The 13,060-nt window shown below is 43.1% G+C and overlaps 1 long non-coding RNA gene across 1 annotated transcript in view; it reads right to left on the bottom strand.

Moving 5' to 3' along the window:
* Positions 1-3,936: 3,936 nt before the first annotated feature.
* Positions 3,937-13,060, bottom strand: part of LOC139082339 (uncharacterized) — a 32,307-nt gene continuing 23,183 nt past the window's right edge. Inside the window, exons 3-5 of the long non-coding RNA XR_011538358.1 lie at positions 8,399-8,513; positions 7,174-7,358; positions 3,937-4,885 (exon numbers count right to left, since the gene is read on the bottom strand). This is a non-coding gene — a long non-coding RNA (uncharacterized lncRNA). The remainder of the gene's footprint in view (positions 4,886-7,173; positions 7,359-8,398; positions 8,514-13,060) is intronic.

Raw genomic sequence — 13,060 nt, 5'->3', positions numbered from 1 at the left:
CTCAAGAATGAACAGTTAGAAAGGTCGTCCCATGAATAGGATGGTGTGGCTCTGGGGGAAGTTTCTTAGCACCTCCATGTATTGACTTTTTTAAGGTTTATTGAACTATCGTGTAGGTTGTATTTTAAGTTTTCACAGAGTTCCCCCACTTTTCTTCAATCCCCTGAACTGAATGACCATGCACATTTTTTAACGAATTCTCTAACTTCAGGCCCTCTCCATGTGCATATATATTCTCTGCTCTACTCTTAAAGACTCCAGCCTGAGGTCAAGGGGAAAATGTCAAGTAGGTTCAATACTTAAACAATTTGGAACGCCCTGTTATCTTCTGCTGTGGACATGGATTTATTTCCTGACGAGATGGAGGGATCCTTTCTCGAGAGCTCCTCACAGAAATCCTTCAATCACCCTCAGTGATGCCCTTTAGACACAGGCAGAGACGCTTCATCACACGGACATTATTTAAAATGTGTGCTTAAAAGACTAAAGACGAGACTGGCCTGTCCAACTGGTAAATTATTTTTCAGCCAGTTCTCTCTAGTCAGGGTCCCTAAATCTTATCACAAAAATGATCAAACGTAATACAAATTTATTAGGAATGCATCCTTCATTTGTTTTCATTTGAGATTATTGTGGGCTTATTTATTTATTTTGCAAATAAACTATGAAAACCTCTAATGCTCAATATTATTTGGTAACAAGATTTGATTTAGAATTCACATTGAACATAATAGGCTATCAAAGGAAATGTCGCATCAGAATCTTTTGTGTTCCATATGTGAAATGTTCAAAGTAATTACAAATGTGACAAAATCTAAATTGTACATTTAAGAGGGAAATGGTGCTAAAAATTCTTGCTTGATGTTCAGATAATATGAGCAGCTTATAAGCCTTTGTGTTTTGTTCTTTGTGTTGTAAATAATATTAGAAGCATCCCAAAGTCACGGATTATTTATAAAACACAGATCAAAAACCTGATGAGTTTTTAAAAATACAAAGTTAGGCTTTTTAGTCTTGTTGCATATGGTGGTATTGCTTTTGTACATGCTTCTCGTCTTTTGGCAAAAATTTATTTTTCAGAGCAACATAATCAAATGTGATTCCATTACAACACAGTGATGTCGATCACAAGCTTTGGATGGAAGAGAATGGGGAGAACTCTTGTTGTAGTGGTCACCAAATGTGAGAGGGAGACCCATCAGTGCCTTTTTAGAAGGTTTTCTAGGGAGAGATGGGGTAAAACCCAGGGTTACGAAAGAAGAAAAGCTCTATTCCTTTTCCTTCCTCTCTGCCTGCGTGACTCCTTTCCCCTCCCCTACTCCACAATTCAGGGCTCACATCTCCCCACTGAGCGCCTGTCCCCAGCCTTTCAATCCTTGTGTAAAAAGGAAGAGAACCTTTCCTCCTCTGGATCGTAGGTTCCATCTGTTGCTCAAGGTGACAGTCAAAGTCAAAATAGGAAAGGGGTGTCACCTGGTAGCACGTACCACGATGACATGTGCCGTTGGAATTTTGACCTTGCGTGGCCACGGCATTGGAGCTAAAGCAGCACCTCTCACACTTAGATGCGCAGAAGAGTCACACGGGGTCTTGTTAAATGAGAGTCTGATTCAGAAGGTCTCGGGTGGGATCTGAGGTTCAGCATTTCTAACGAGTTCTCAGGTGATGCCGATGCTGCTGGCCCTTGGACCACAGTCTGAGCAGCAAAGTTCTAAAGAACACTGGGTCTTGAATGAAGCACTGAGACATTAAGCAAAGTATGTCTGTGTGTGTGTGTGGTGTGTGCGCATGCGTGCGCATGTGCATGTGTCAGAAATGGCCACCTAAGACTTGGCTGATTCTGTGCCAATTCAGTCCACTTACTCTGATGACTAACCAAAACATTTTTGAGTCCGTGCAGAGTGCTGGACACTGCGAGATACTTACTATTATTGCAGACCTCACTTTACAGAGGAGGCACAGAGAAGTTAAATTTCTTGCCCAGGGTCACAGAGCTAACAACAGAGGTAGGACTTTTGGGACCCACCTGCCAGAATGCATAGTACATGCCCTTCATCACTAGCCTATACTTGCCCTGAAAATGTATTTCAAGCTCTCTCCTTCTTGGGAACTTTGAATATGCTGTTCCCTCTGCCAAGTCTGCCTTTCCCTACATTTTGCCTGACTGTTCACCCTTCAGATCTCAGCTGAAACCTCACTCCTTAGAGCGGCTGTCTCTGATTCTTTTCCCACTTCAGATTAAATATGTCCTGCTTTTCTCTCACAGCATCTCATTGCTTTCCTTCATCCGTGTGATCACAATTTTCACTTAGTTGATTATTAGTGTTAATTTGCTTTCATATCTATTTCCCTCACAAAACTATAAGCTCTTTGAGACTAGGGACTGGTTCGCTGTTTATTTCATCAGCCCCTAGCATTATGTCTGGAACAAAATAAAGACTATAATTACTTGACTGACTGATGGAGTGACTGAGTGAATGAACGAATGAAGCGAATTCACATTCTGCAAATAACTGCTAAGCCACCAGAGGGCAAATATACTCATCACACTGGCTGACATGGAAGCATACCACGTATGGCTGGCATACCTAGGAATACAAATTCAAACGGTATTGTACCTCTCACATGTGCCATTGGCCATACAATAGATGGAATAAAATGCTCATCTAAACTATATTAAAGAATGAGAAAATGGATTTCAAAAGTTTGCTCATTTCTAACTTCCTGATACCATCCTCACTAGACATTAAAAAAAACCCAAACACCCAAACAGAGGCTGAGATGATTTTCAGGTTTTCATTCCTCTTTGCTCAAGTTCTGTCCCAGACTTAACAATATCCTCTCCTTCCCGTGATGCGTAAGGAGCACGGGGAAACTGACACCCTGGGGGAGGGATCCGTGCAAGTTTTCATGGAGGCATGGTCCATGGATGTGGCTCCACAATGAGTCATCAGGCTGTAGAGCATGATGTTAGAAAGGATCATTGTCATGGCTTGAGTTCCCCCAGAAACCAACCCTGAGATGAGAACTCTAGGCAGGTCTTGGGTTGGGAAATGAGACAGGGATGGGAAGGCAGCTCTGAAGTATGTGTTATCCAGGCAATGACCAGTGTGGGTACCTGGAGCTTAGTCCCACAGGGAGATTCTGGGAGACATTAGGGAATACTACCCCCCACCCCGCCCACCACCAAATCCCTAGTTATCCCACCCAGAGGATGAGGAGCTCAGACCTTCACTTACAGTTCCATTCAGGGGGAGTTAATTCTCAGGTACTTCCGGCCTGCCTGAAGTCGGCAAGACACTTTTCTTCCAGGACTTGAGAGGAAGCCCCAGACTAAAGTGTTAAGGCCACAGGAGCTACGTAGGGCACTGATGTCAACTGCAGTGGCCATCTTGATTCACAACTGTCCTTCAGTTTCTAGTTGAGAGGAAGACTCTTGGAGCCGATGGGCTGTGGGTTTGATTCAGAATGGCATTTCTTATGTCTTTAGTATCTGAAACCCCAAGTACCTCTTATGCCCCCAAAAGCTACCAAAAGAAGGGGAATATTATGGCCTAGAGCTGTCACTATCCCAACCTCCACCATTAATGTGGTCATCTGCCATCAGGAAGGAAGATTGCTTTGCTGGTGCCACTGTCCCTTACTTTCCAGGTTTTTGAGATGACTTCTTTCCTAAGCACAGAGATGGTCCTGGAGTTTTGTCTGTCATCCTGTGTGATCTTGGACTTGGGTCTGAAATTTTCTGGCCCTTTATTGCCCTGTCCATGGAAGGAAAGCGAGGATACCCTCAGCATGTCTGTTTCACGAGGATGTTTTGAGAAGAGACGAGATAGTATCTGCAAACTACTTTGAGCTCTGAAGAAAAGTGCTCTTATGAGCTATATAAATATAAGTTATTACACAGTATTATTTTAACCTGGCCCAAGTTTAGATTAGTTGTATGAATCATTCATCAACCTTTACTTTGTATAATTAAAAACGTGTGGTTCTTGGAATCTTTGCTTGGGAGGCAAGTTAATGTGGCGGGACTAGGATTGGCAAGCTCTTAGAAGTCAAAGACTTCTGGTCAAAAGACAGATGCACTGAGTGATGGGGAAAATCCTATTATCGCTTCTCATTTGGAGGTATTCCCCTTCAGCTTTTTTTGGAGTCTATGATTCATGTTTTTCCTTATTGTCCTTTTTCATATTTCCAGCGTTCTCATGGTGTTTCAGAAGACATTCAAGAATTGCCTCCAGTTTTTCACTTTATCCCCAAGTAAATCTATGTAAGACATCTGTTGCCGGGGTCTTCTCCTTGCATGAATATGTCAATATTGATTGGTTCTGAGAAGCTAACTGAATAATTCACTCCTTTTGGAGGCAGAATGTAGAAGGGCTTGATTTAAAATGTACCCTCCTTAACATGTATTGCATTGACCACAGCAGTGCATGAATGAAAGCACCAACATGACAGTTAATTCTGAGTCTGCGTGCTTCTTGACAGCAGTAACTATAGTTCTCTCGTCTTTGTGTCCCTCCAGAAGGCCCAGCAGAGCACCTGGTATTCAATGGGCGCTCAGTGACTGTTAATTGAATGAATGAATGCTAATAAAGAAGGAAAAAAAGAAATAAAAACACAAGGAACCACTGAACCCAAGGAGATCATTAGCCATGGTCTCCCCATGTGTTAGTTATTAGCTATCAGTGGTGTGGGTGGTCTGAGAGAGATGGACTAATTCTTCTGCTGGCCACAGTGGTGTCAAACAGTATGTTAACTATTGGGAACAAGGGTGTTGACTGGATTTCTGTCGTGCACTAAATTTCCCCTAGTGATTCCGATGAATCAGATGCATGCCCCAGGGGTCCAAGTTGTTCCAGGCTTGTAACTTGCACAGTAGCAGGATCTGGTGGAACAAAAGGATATCAGGTAAGGTCTGCAGGGAGCATCCGCCCCCATGTAAACACATCGGGAAGCAAATTGTTGACAAATCCCACCCAAGTGTCACTAACGACTGAGTTATGAAGTAATGGGCAGGGGGGTAATTGGCATATTATAAGGAGCTTAGAGAGAGCTGTGCACCTACAATTCTGCTATTTCCTTCCCTTTAAAGCATCATGGTGATTTTTCTGCCATGGTCACATGCTGTTATGATTAAGGAGTTACTGACAACACACTCCATCACAAATAAACCAAAGGGAACAAAAGAACCAAGATCTGTGATCATCTCTACTACAGATGAATCAGTATCTGTAATAACCTCTGGCTTTATTTTTGTCCATTGATCATATACCATTTATCCACTTTTTAAACAATTATATTTCCCTTAACCATTTTTTCTTTGTTTTAGCATGGGAAACGTGTTGCCCACTTCCTAGATCCAAACTGAAACCAACTTGCACTCTTTTTTTCTTTTCTTTCAATATTTAGGGCTTTTTGATTCTCTCCCGAATTCTTGAGTGGCTTGTTGTTTAAAAGAAACCAGCAAACTATAAAAGGTCCTTTAAACTTCTAGGACATCAGTTCACTTTTTCAGGAGAACATTTTGAAGAGATGGGGTAAATGAAGTAGAAACATTCAGATTAAATTTCCTTTGAAATCCATGGGTTTTAAAATTAAGGGCAAGTGATTGGCAAAACATGTTTTGGTTTTTGCCGAAACTGAAATGTTTAAAAAATAGTTCAAGATGTTCTTCCACACCCCAACCACATCCATCTGGGGCCATCCATCTCTAGTTTAAATCTATTTTCATACATCCACTGTGCAAAGAACACAGGCCTTCATTGAGCCAGAGGGCCACCATATTTTTCTAAGGGAGAAGAACATGTTGAAGTCTAAGGAGTGGATATACAGTCCTATGTCCTATATCATGCTCATGACATTCTTTTCAGAAAAAGAAAGTTCTAGTTAGATCTTTGTGAAAAGACAGTTGTTTCCACTTGACTTTGAATCAGGCTAGGACACATAAATGGAATGTGAGATTAGTCCCTTTCTTCATCTATCTAACTATCTATCTATCTATCTATCCATCCATCCATTCATTCGTCATTCAGCCATTCATTCATTCAACAAATATTTATTGAGCCTCCTATGTGCCAGTGATTGTGTGAACACGAATGCAGGTAAAAGACAGCCCCTGGTCTTAGGGAGCTGACCATCTTCTGGGGGAGATACGTGTATCCTTAAAGCACAATGTGTGGGAAGTGCCATATTTGGGGTGGAACAGGGGCACAGGAGAAGGAATGGACAGATCTGCCTGGGGATGACAAAGGGGAAGATTTCATGGGGGAGCCATAAGAGTAGTGAGACAAAATGAAGGTGAAGAGTGGAGAGTAGTTGGAAAACTATGAAGCTAAAGAAGGAGTATGTTGGAGCATCCGTTGAGAAACTGTTCCTTTGAACAGGCAGACAAAGGAGAGGTTGGTAAAAGCTGGGTGAGAGCCATCTTGATGCTCATGGGGTGGAGGAGGGTTGGGAGGAGCTATTCTTCTATTGAGGATCCTTTCTTTTCAAAATGTGGTCACCAGCTCTCAACCTGTCTTGGCAGCCTCCTGGTTGATGCTGTAAGTCCAGAGTCATGGGCTGAGCTGAGCCCTGCCTGGCCCGCATGTGAGCCCTCTCTCCTCTTTGGGTCTTCCTGGACTTGCTGATCTGTAAGGCCTATCAAAGAACAACTAAACAGTCCTGGTTCTGAAAATGACATCAACCGTAGATTTTTTTCCCCACCATTTGTTATTCTAATTATCGGAGTTGGGGAAACTTGGTACAGAAAGTCTGTACTACTCTGGTTTTGCACCTTGGAATTCTCATACTTGTGGGTCCTCATTAGCCTCTTCACTAAATAAAGAACCAAGAGGGTTTTCCTGCTTCGAAGAACAGCCAGGGGGCCTGGAGATGTGTTTGCCTTGCTGATTGACAAGTATGCTTGGATGACACTCGGCTTTCACTATAGCTATTGGTCATGGTTTTCTTTGGAATGTAATATGAATGGCGGTTTCCTCATATTGCACTGAAATTCCAAGTTAATTTGTAGCTGTGCATTCATCTAATCACAGGACTGAAAAGCTAGCTGCCCTTTGCATACATGAAAATGGTGGTATTAGTAATTGGGTTGTCACATGTGGCATAATATGTGGTTTGGAAGCCATTACAGGATTAGAGGCAATTTGGAGATTATCATCTCCATGACCTCACCTGTGGGGGTGGAGCCCACTGGCAGCTCCACGCTTTCTGTGATTCAGATGCTGTGGTTTGACATATACGTAGGACGGGTTTTCTGCTTTACTGACCAAGACATTATATATATGTATGAGAGAGAATCTGGATGACTCTACACCAAACTGTTGCTTGAGATTTTTCTGATGAACACTGTATTCTTCCTAAAGTCAGAAAATAAAAACAATGAAGGGTATAAATACGTAGGCTTATTCAGTTCAAAACTTAGTCCTTCCTTTTTCCCAGTTCCGTCTAAACAGGATGGAGGAATTTACTATCATTTTTTCTGCAATTTTATCTGAAGTGTCACATGCAACTTCAGCTCCAGTAATGGGCTCTTAGGACTCTCGGCTTCTTTCTGATTTTCAAAATGAGAAGGGAGGGCATTTATAAATCTCCAGGCTCCATCCCGTCTTGGGTCCTTCCTTTGGCTCCCTCTCCTCAATAAGGCTTTGTTGTCTCCCTTCCAGGAATCACCTATTCCTCTCTATGTCCTGCCCCTGGACTCTGTCAATGGATTGGGACAAGCTGGAAAAGAATGATTCTTTCTAGGAGTTAGGTGGCACCCATGGAAGGGATAAGCAGAGGCCACTTTGGAGACTGGTGACTTGGGTTTTAGTTCCTTCTCCAGGCTTCTTAGATCTGTGGCCTTGGACATGCTACTTAACTTCTCTTAGCCACAGATGAGAATGGAGAATGGGAAGATTAATGTCACTTCTTCCCAGAATCCTTTTCTGAGTCCCACAGTCCTTCTAGATTTTTCTGCAGCACCCTTGGCTCACACCTCTCCCAGCACTTGTCCACCTTTATTGGCCTGGCCCACATATCCCTGTTTTTCATCCATCCAACAGTGAGTAGGTGACATAGTAGATACTCAATAGTAGATGATAAATGAGTTAAAAGAAAACTAAATGATCATCCATGGCACAGGATTTTGTGAGGCTAAATGAGGTAACACATAAGTTCCTAGGGCACATGTGTCACCTCATAGGCATCACACAAAAGTTAGTGTCCTTTATTAATCACTATGTTCCAGGGCCCTCATTGAAGCTATGGAGCTGGTTTGCGTGAAACCCAAGATTAGTCAAGGTGCGGCGCATGGCCGTGCTCAGAGACACGGCAGGAGGACTGGTGCCGATGAGATAATATGCTGTCACTCTTCAAGTGTCAGGGAGATACTTCCAACTCATCCGGCCACACTCACCCAGAGCTAGCCACGTGAGCGGAGACTTCTGCATCATGAGGACCAGGCCCGCAAGTATCCCACAGACTCATCCTGGAGGGGACACCAAGTTCCAGCATTGTCACTTGTAAATGCTCTGAAAGGAAAATAAGTCAACTGAGGTATATTTCTATAATGGGCAGCTATACTGCAATGATGCTGAATGCTGTACAACTACATACAAAATCTGGTTGAATCTCACAAACACAATATAGAGTGAAAGAAGCCAGTCCCAAAAAGTGTGTAGTATATGGTTCCACTTATATAAAGACAGCTAATCTACATTGTTTGAAGTCAAGATCAAGGCTACCCTGGGAGGGTGGGTAGTGATGGAACAAGGGCAGGAGTGGGATTTCTGGGAGGCTGGTTGCGTTCTGTCTCTTCTTCTGGGTGCTGGTTACATGAGTGTGTTTGAGCCGTATACTTACTTGCACTTTTTCACATATTGTAATATATAGTGTAATTCAGTGGAAAGTTAAAAAATAAAGAGCCATGAAAGAAGACCATAGCAGCATCCAGAAATTTGTGGTATAGGCACCTTTGCTTCTAGAAATGCCAGTGATGTAATTTGAATATAAAAGGATGTGACCACCACAGCATTAATGAGTCAGGGAGCCCTGTGAGGCCAGGTGTTTTTGCTTCCATCTATGGCCATTCAAACCTATCTGTTAGTAATGATGGTTTAAAATGCTAATATTTATTGAGTGCTTACTATGGCTATTATTATGCCCATTGTACAGAAGGGGAAATTGAGGTTTAAAGAGGTTAAGTAACAGGCGGGGCTTCTTTCTGTGTGAGAAGAAGACAGGTCCCACTTACTGGCTTCTTAAGAGACGTCAAGACCCCAGAGAGAAGTGGCTGGAAGACGTGTCTAGGCAGAGGTCCAAAGGCAACCTGGTAAAATTTCCCACATCTCAAGTACAGCATGGAAGCAACAGAGAGCTCAGGTCTGAAGGAGCCACCCCAGGGAACAGTAGATGTCTCAGCTGTAACCTCTGTAGGCTGAAGGCAGGTAGACCAGATGCTCCCCATCTCCCACTCTCACTGCATAGGATCCTGAAGTTGTAGCTTAACCCAAGGGATGGGGGAGAATGGAGGTCAATCAGCATTGTGCTAATGTAGGAAATTATGTTGAATATAGAAACCATGAGATGTATATTTAAAATATATGATATATAGATACAGTCAATAGAGCAAGTATGTTTCTTGGCACACTCGCATTTACGCACTGAGATTCATGCCTGGTTTTTATGTTGGCATTTAGGAGTTGAAGCCATCCCCTGATAGGACTCAGACCTCTGTACCTTCAGAGACCATCCACAAGCCCCTGGATTTGGAGTGTGTGTGTGTGTGTGCGCGTGTGTGTGGAGTGCCTGAACTTTGAGCAGGGTCCTGTGCAAGTGGATGTAACGGGGAATTCCATGTGTTTTCACTTTGTGACCGTATATCCCATAGTCCCCCAGAGTCTGCTTTCAGATGCTGTTAGCATTATCAGTTCTTGAATTTTCTTAAGAACCACATTTCATGTGGTTCCCTAAATGTTAGAACTTCTTTTACCCCCAGACTCAGCATAGGACTTTCATAGGGTTTCCATTAAATGACCACAATGAAATGTGCATCATGCTATGTTTGAGAATCTCGGCTTTTACCGTGGTCTACTCTCACGCTGTCCATCTGCGAGGCCTCAGAATCACTCAAGTATGTCTCTAATTTGCGCTGCTCTTGGGCGAGGTATCAATAGTAAGCTATCACTTTCAGAAGCGATATCATATCCTGATTGAACATTGCCAGGGAGTCTTAGGCAACTTGGTGGTTGCATTTGCCTTAGATCCAATTACAGCTGCAAAAGTGGTTTGCATTAGAAGTTCTGACTCTAGGATTTGATCATTATAAGTAGGATAAACCACTAAAAGAATGTGAATTGCCTTCACTAAAAGGATGTAATAGCCCGGAGAATATCTTTCATATTTCAAATTAGGAAAATTCAGCACTGGCTTTTTCCCCACGACGACCCTTTAATGCTATGCAAAGCAGTGCAAGGTTCTGCATTTGGTGGGTCTGTCTGGACCCTCCAGCCAACAGGGTTTTAGTTGTTGAATAATCAAAAGGGCCTTCCTACAAGGGCCTCGTGCAGCCCAGACCCTGAGAACTGAGGTTCGGGGGTGCTGTATCTAAAGGCAGTTGTCCTATGCTTGTTCTAAGTGCTTAGAGACTTTGAAATGATCCCCCACCCACCTTCCCCTCCAGCTGAACTTCTCCTGAAGGCTGTCATATTTCTGCCCGGAGCTGCCCAACTGTGGAAGCATTTGTGTTCAAGATGCCACGGCAAGGAAGTTCAGAGGCAACAAGTAGATGTTGGGTATTGAAAACGTGAATCTCCCTAAAGACTTCGAAAGGTCAGTATCCTGGCCAGCTCACCACTTTGTAGTCTGCAGACAAATGTGACCTTCCATCCATACCTCTCCCTATTTCAGAGGAATTTACTCACCAACAACACACGTCCCCTTGTGGTTCTCTGACCTGGAATCCATGACTAGGGGAGGACTCGGACTGCTCAGAAAGAAGGGCAGGAAGCCCAACTGTCCCTGCAGGCACCTGGTTACCAAGCTCAGTGAGACCCCAGCTCTCTGTTCATCCTGGTTACTGCTGCAAAGATGCAGAGAGGAAAGGAGAGCAGCATAGGCAGTGGCACTTGTCGTCCGTCTTCTCTGCCTCCCCGGCTGTGCACAGAAAGGACTACCCCAGTCACATGACCTTGGAAATGAACTTCTGGGACCTGACCAGGGTGAGCTGTAGCGATGTGTCTTTGGCAGGGAAAACTACCTCAATTTTCTTTTTTAGAAAACAAATGTACTTGGATAACCAATTCACACTGGGAATTACTTTGAGGCATACAATTATTTTGAAAAGTCGATATATAGACAAATAAAATGATTTACTCACAGTAGTGCCTTATCTTTTTGAAAGGAATTTTAATAGACATATTTGCCTCAAATTTCAGTGTTTTACAAAAAAGAACAACAAATCTCATTTAGTTGATTTTCTACAGCTCTGCAAATGCCCTTTTCTCCCTCCCTCCTTTTTTTCGTCCCTTCGTCTTTCCCCCCTTCCTTCCTCTCTCCCTCGCTCCTTCCATCCTTCCTTCCTTCCCTTTTTCCCACTGCTCTGCCTCGCTTCCATTTCTTCCTACAGCCTCTGTCCCTCTCTCTCTTCTTTATTTTTAAGGAAGAAATTACATTCTATCATCTTCCTTCTAAGCAATGACATCTTTTTTAAATCCAGAGTTGAACTGCAAATGAAAATTCTTAGTTGCCTTCTACATATGGGAAATTTAATGACTCTCCAATGCTAATTAAACTAAAAAAATTAACTGCCAATTATTTTTGTTAAAACTTCAGCATATCAATTGTTATAAATTGGCCCATTTCAGTGTGTATATGTGCGTGTATGCGTGTGTGTGTGTGATTTTCAGTTTGCTAATAGAATTTTTGGTTCTAAAGTTTGACTCACTGATTCTTACATGGAATAATATCAAGCTTCAGAAACCAGCCTGTTTAGAGCTTCAACTCTAACCAGAGATTTAGCATCAAATAAATCGTCGAGTGTGCGCCTCTCAGTCTACTTCCAGAGTGATAAGCAACTCTCCTGCTTGCCGAGCCTAGGGAATTCTGATCCTGATAAAGCACTTGGGGGAGCCACTCTGCCATCCGGGATGACAATGCTGGAACTCACAAGAGAGCCCAGACGCTTCTTGCACTTACCAGCTCTAATGCTGAGCACATTATACAGAAAAATCAGGCCCCCAAAGTCCTGTGCTTTCACCTCACAGGAAGCAGCGTTTGAGTTCAGGGAGAAGAACTGTGTATTAAGAGAGCAGGTTAAAAATCGACATTATCCCAGACTTTCATGAAATCAAAATTATGGCCATGATGCTAAGTTATTATAATGTATTTATTACCAGCATTGCTTTCATATTTAACCAATTTGGCCCATCTCAAGACCTGTTTTAAAATGCACCACCTTGCCCACCTTTCCCATTTTCATATGAAAAACAGGAAAGCAAAAACTAATTTACTCAGAGAGACACAGAGCCTGTTTGCCCGTTTATCTCTTACAGACCACCCCTCAGTCCAATGTTGACAGTACATGATATTCCATTAATCTGCCTAATGAAAATTTAACCAGTGTTATAAACAAATAATTGGCTATTATCCTCTCAAAGATCCCGAATAAATTACTTCTGCTTATTTTCCCTCCTCTCTCAGTGCTCAGAAGCTAGCCCTTTCTGATGGGTGTCACAGAGAGAGGGAAGGAGGAGTTGGCACCATCCCAGTCCAGCTTCCTCGAGACTGCTGTCGTTGCGATGGGCAGACTCGACTCCAGGACTGTCTGGATTGACCATGATGAGGGATGGGGCGGGGTGGTAGGAGAGACAGCCCCCACCTGGGGGTCACCGGCTTGGCCCACCTTTCGGAACCACTCCTTACCTCTCTCATCATCTCCACACTCCCCCTTTTTTTTTCCTGCTGTTATCTTTTATTCTGCTTTCCATTGTATTTCTCTTTCTTCCCCATTCCTACATTCTGAATTCTTACAAGATTCATCTCCCGTTCTCAACCCAGCCACATGCCCAGTAGCCCAGCC

Source organism: Equus przewalskii, chromosome 1, assembly GCF_037783145.1.
Source record: "Equus przewalskii isolate Varuska chromosome 1, EquPr2, whole genome shotgun sequence".
In the NCBI taxonomy this organism is placed as follows: Eukaryota; Metazoa; Chordata; class Mammalia; order Perissodactyla; family Equidae; genus Equus; species Equus przewalskii.
Note: the sequence above shows the minus strand (reverse complement) of the source record. Positions and strands in the feature narration are given on the sequence as shown.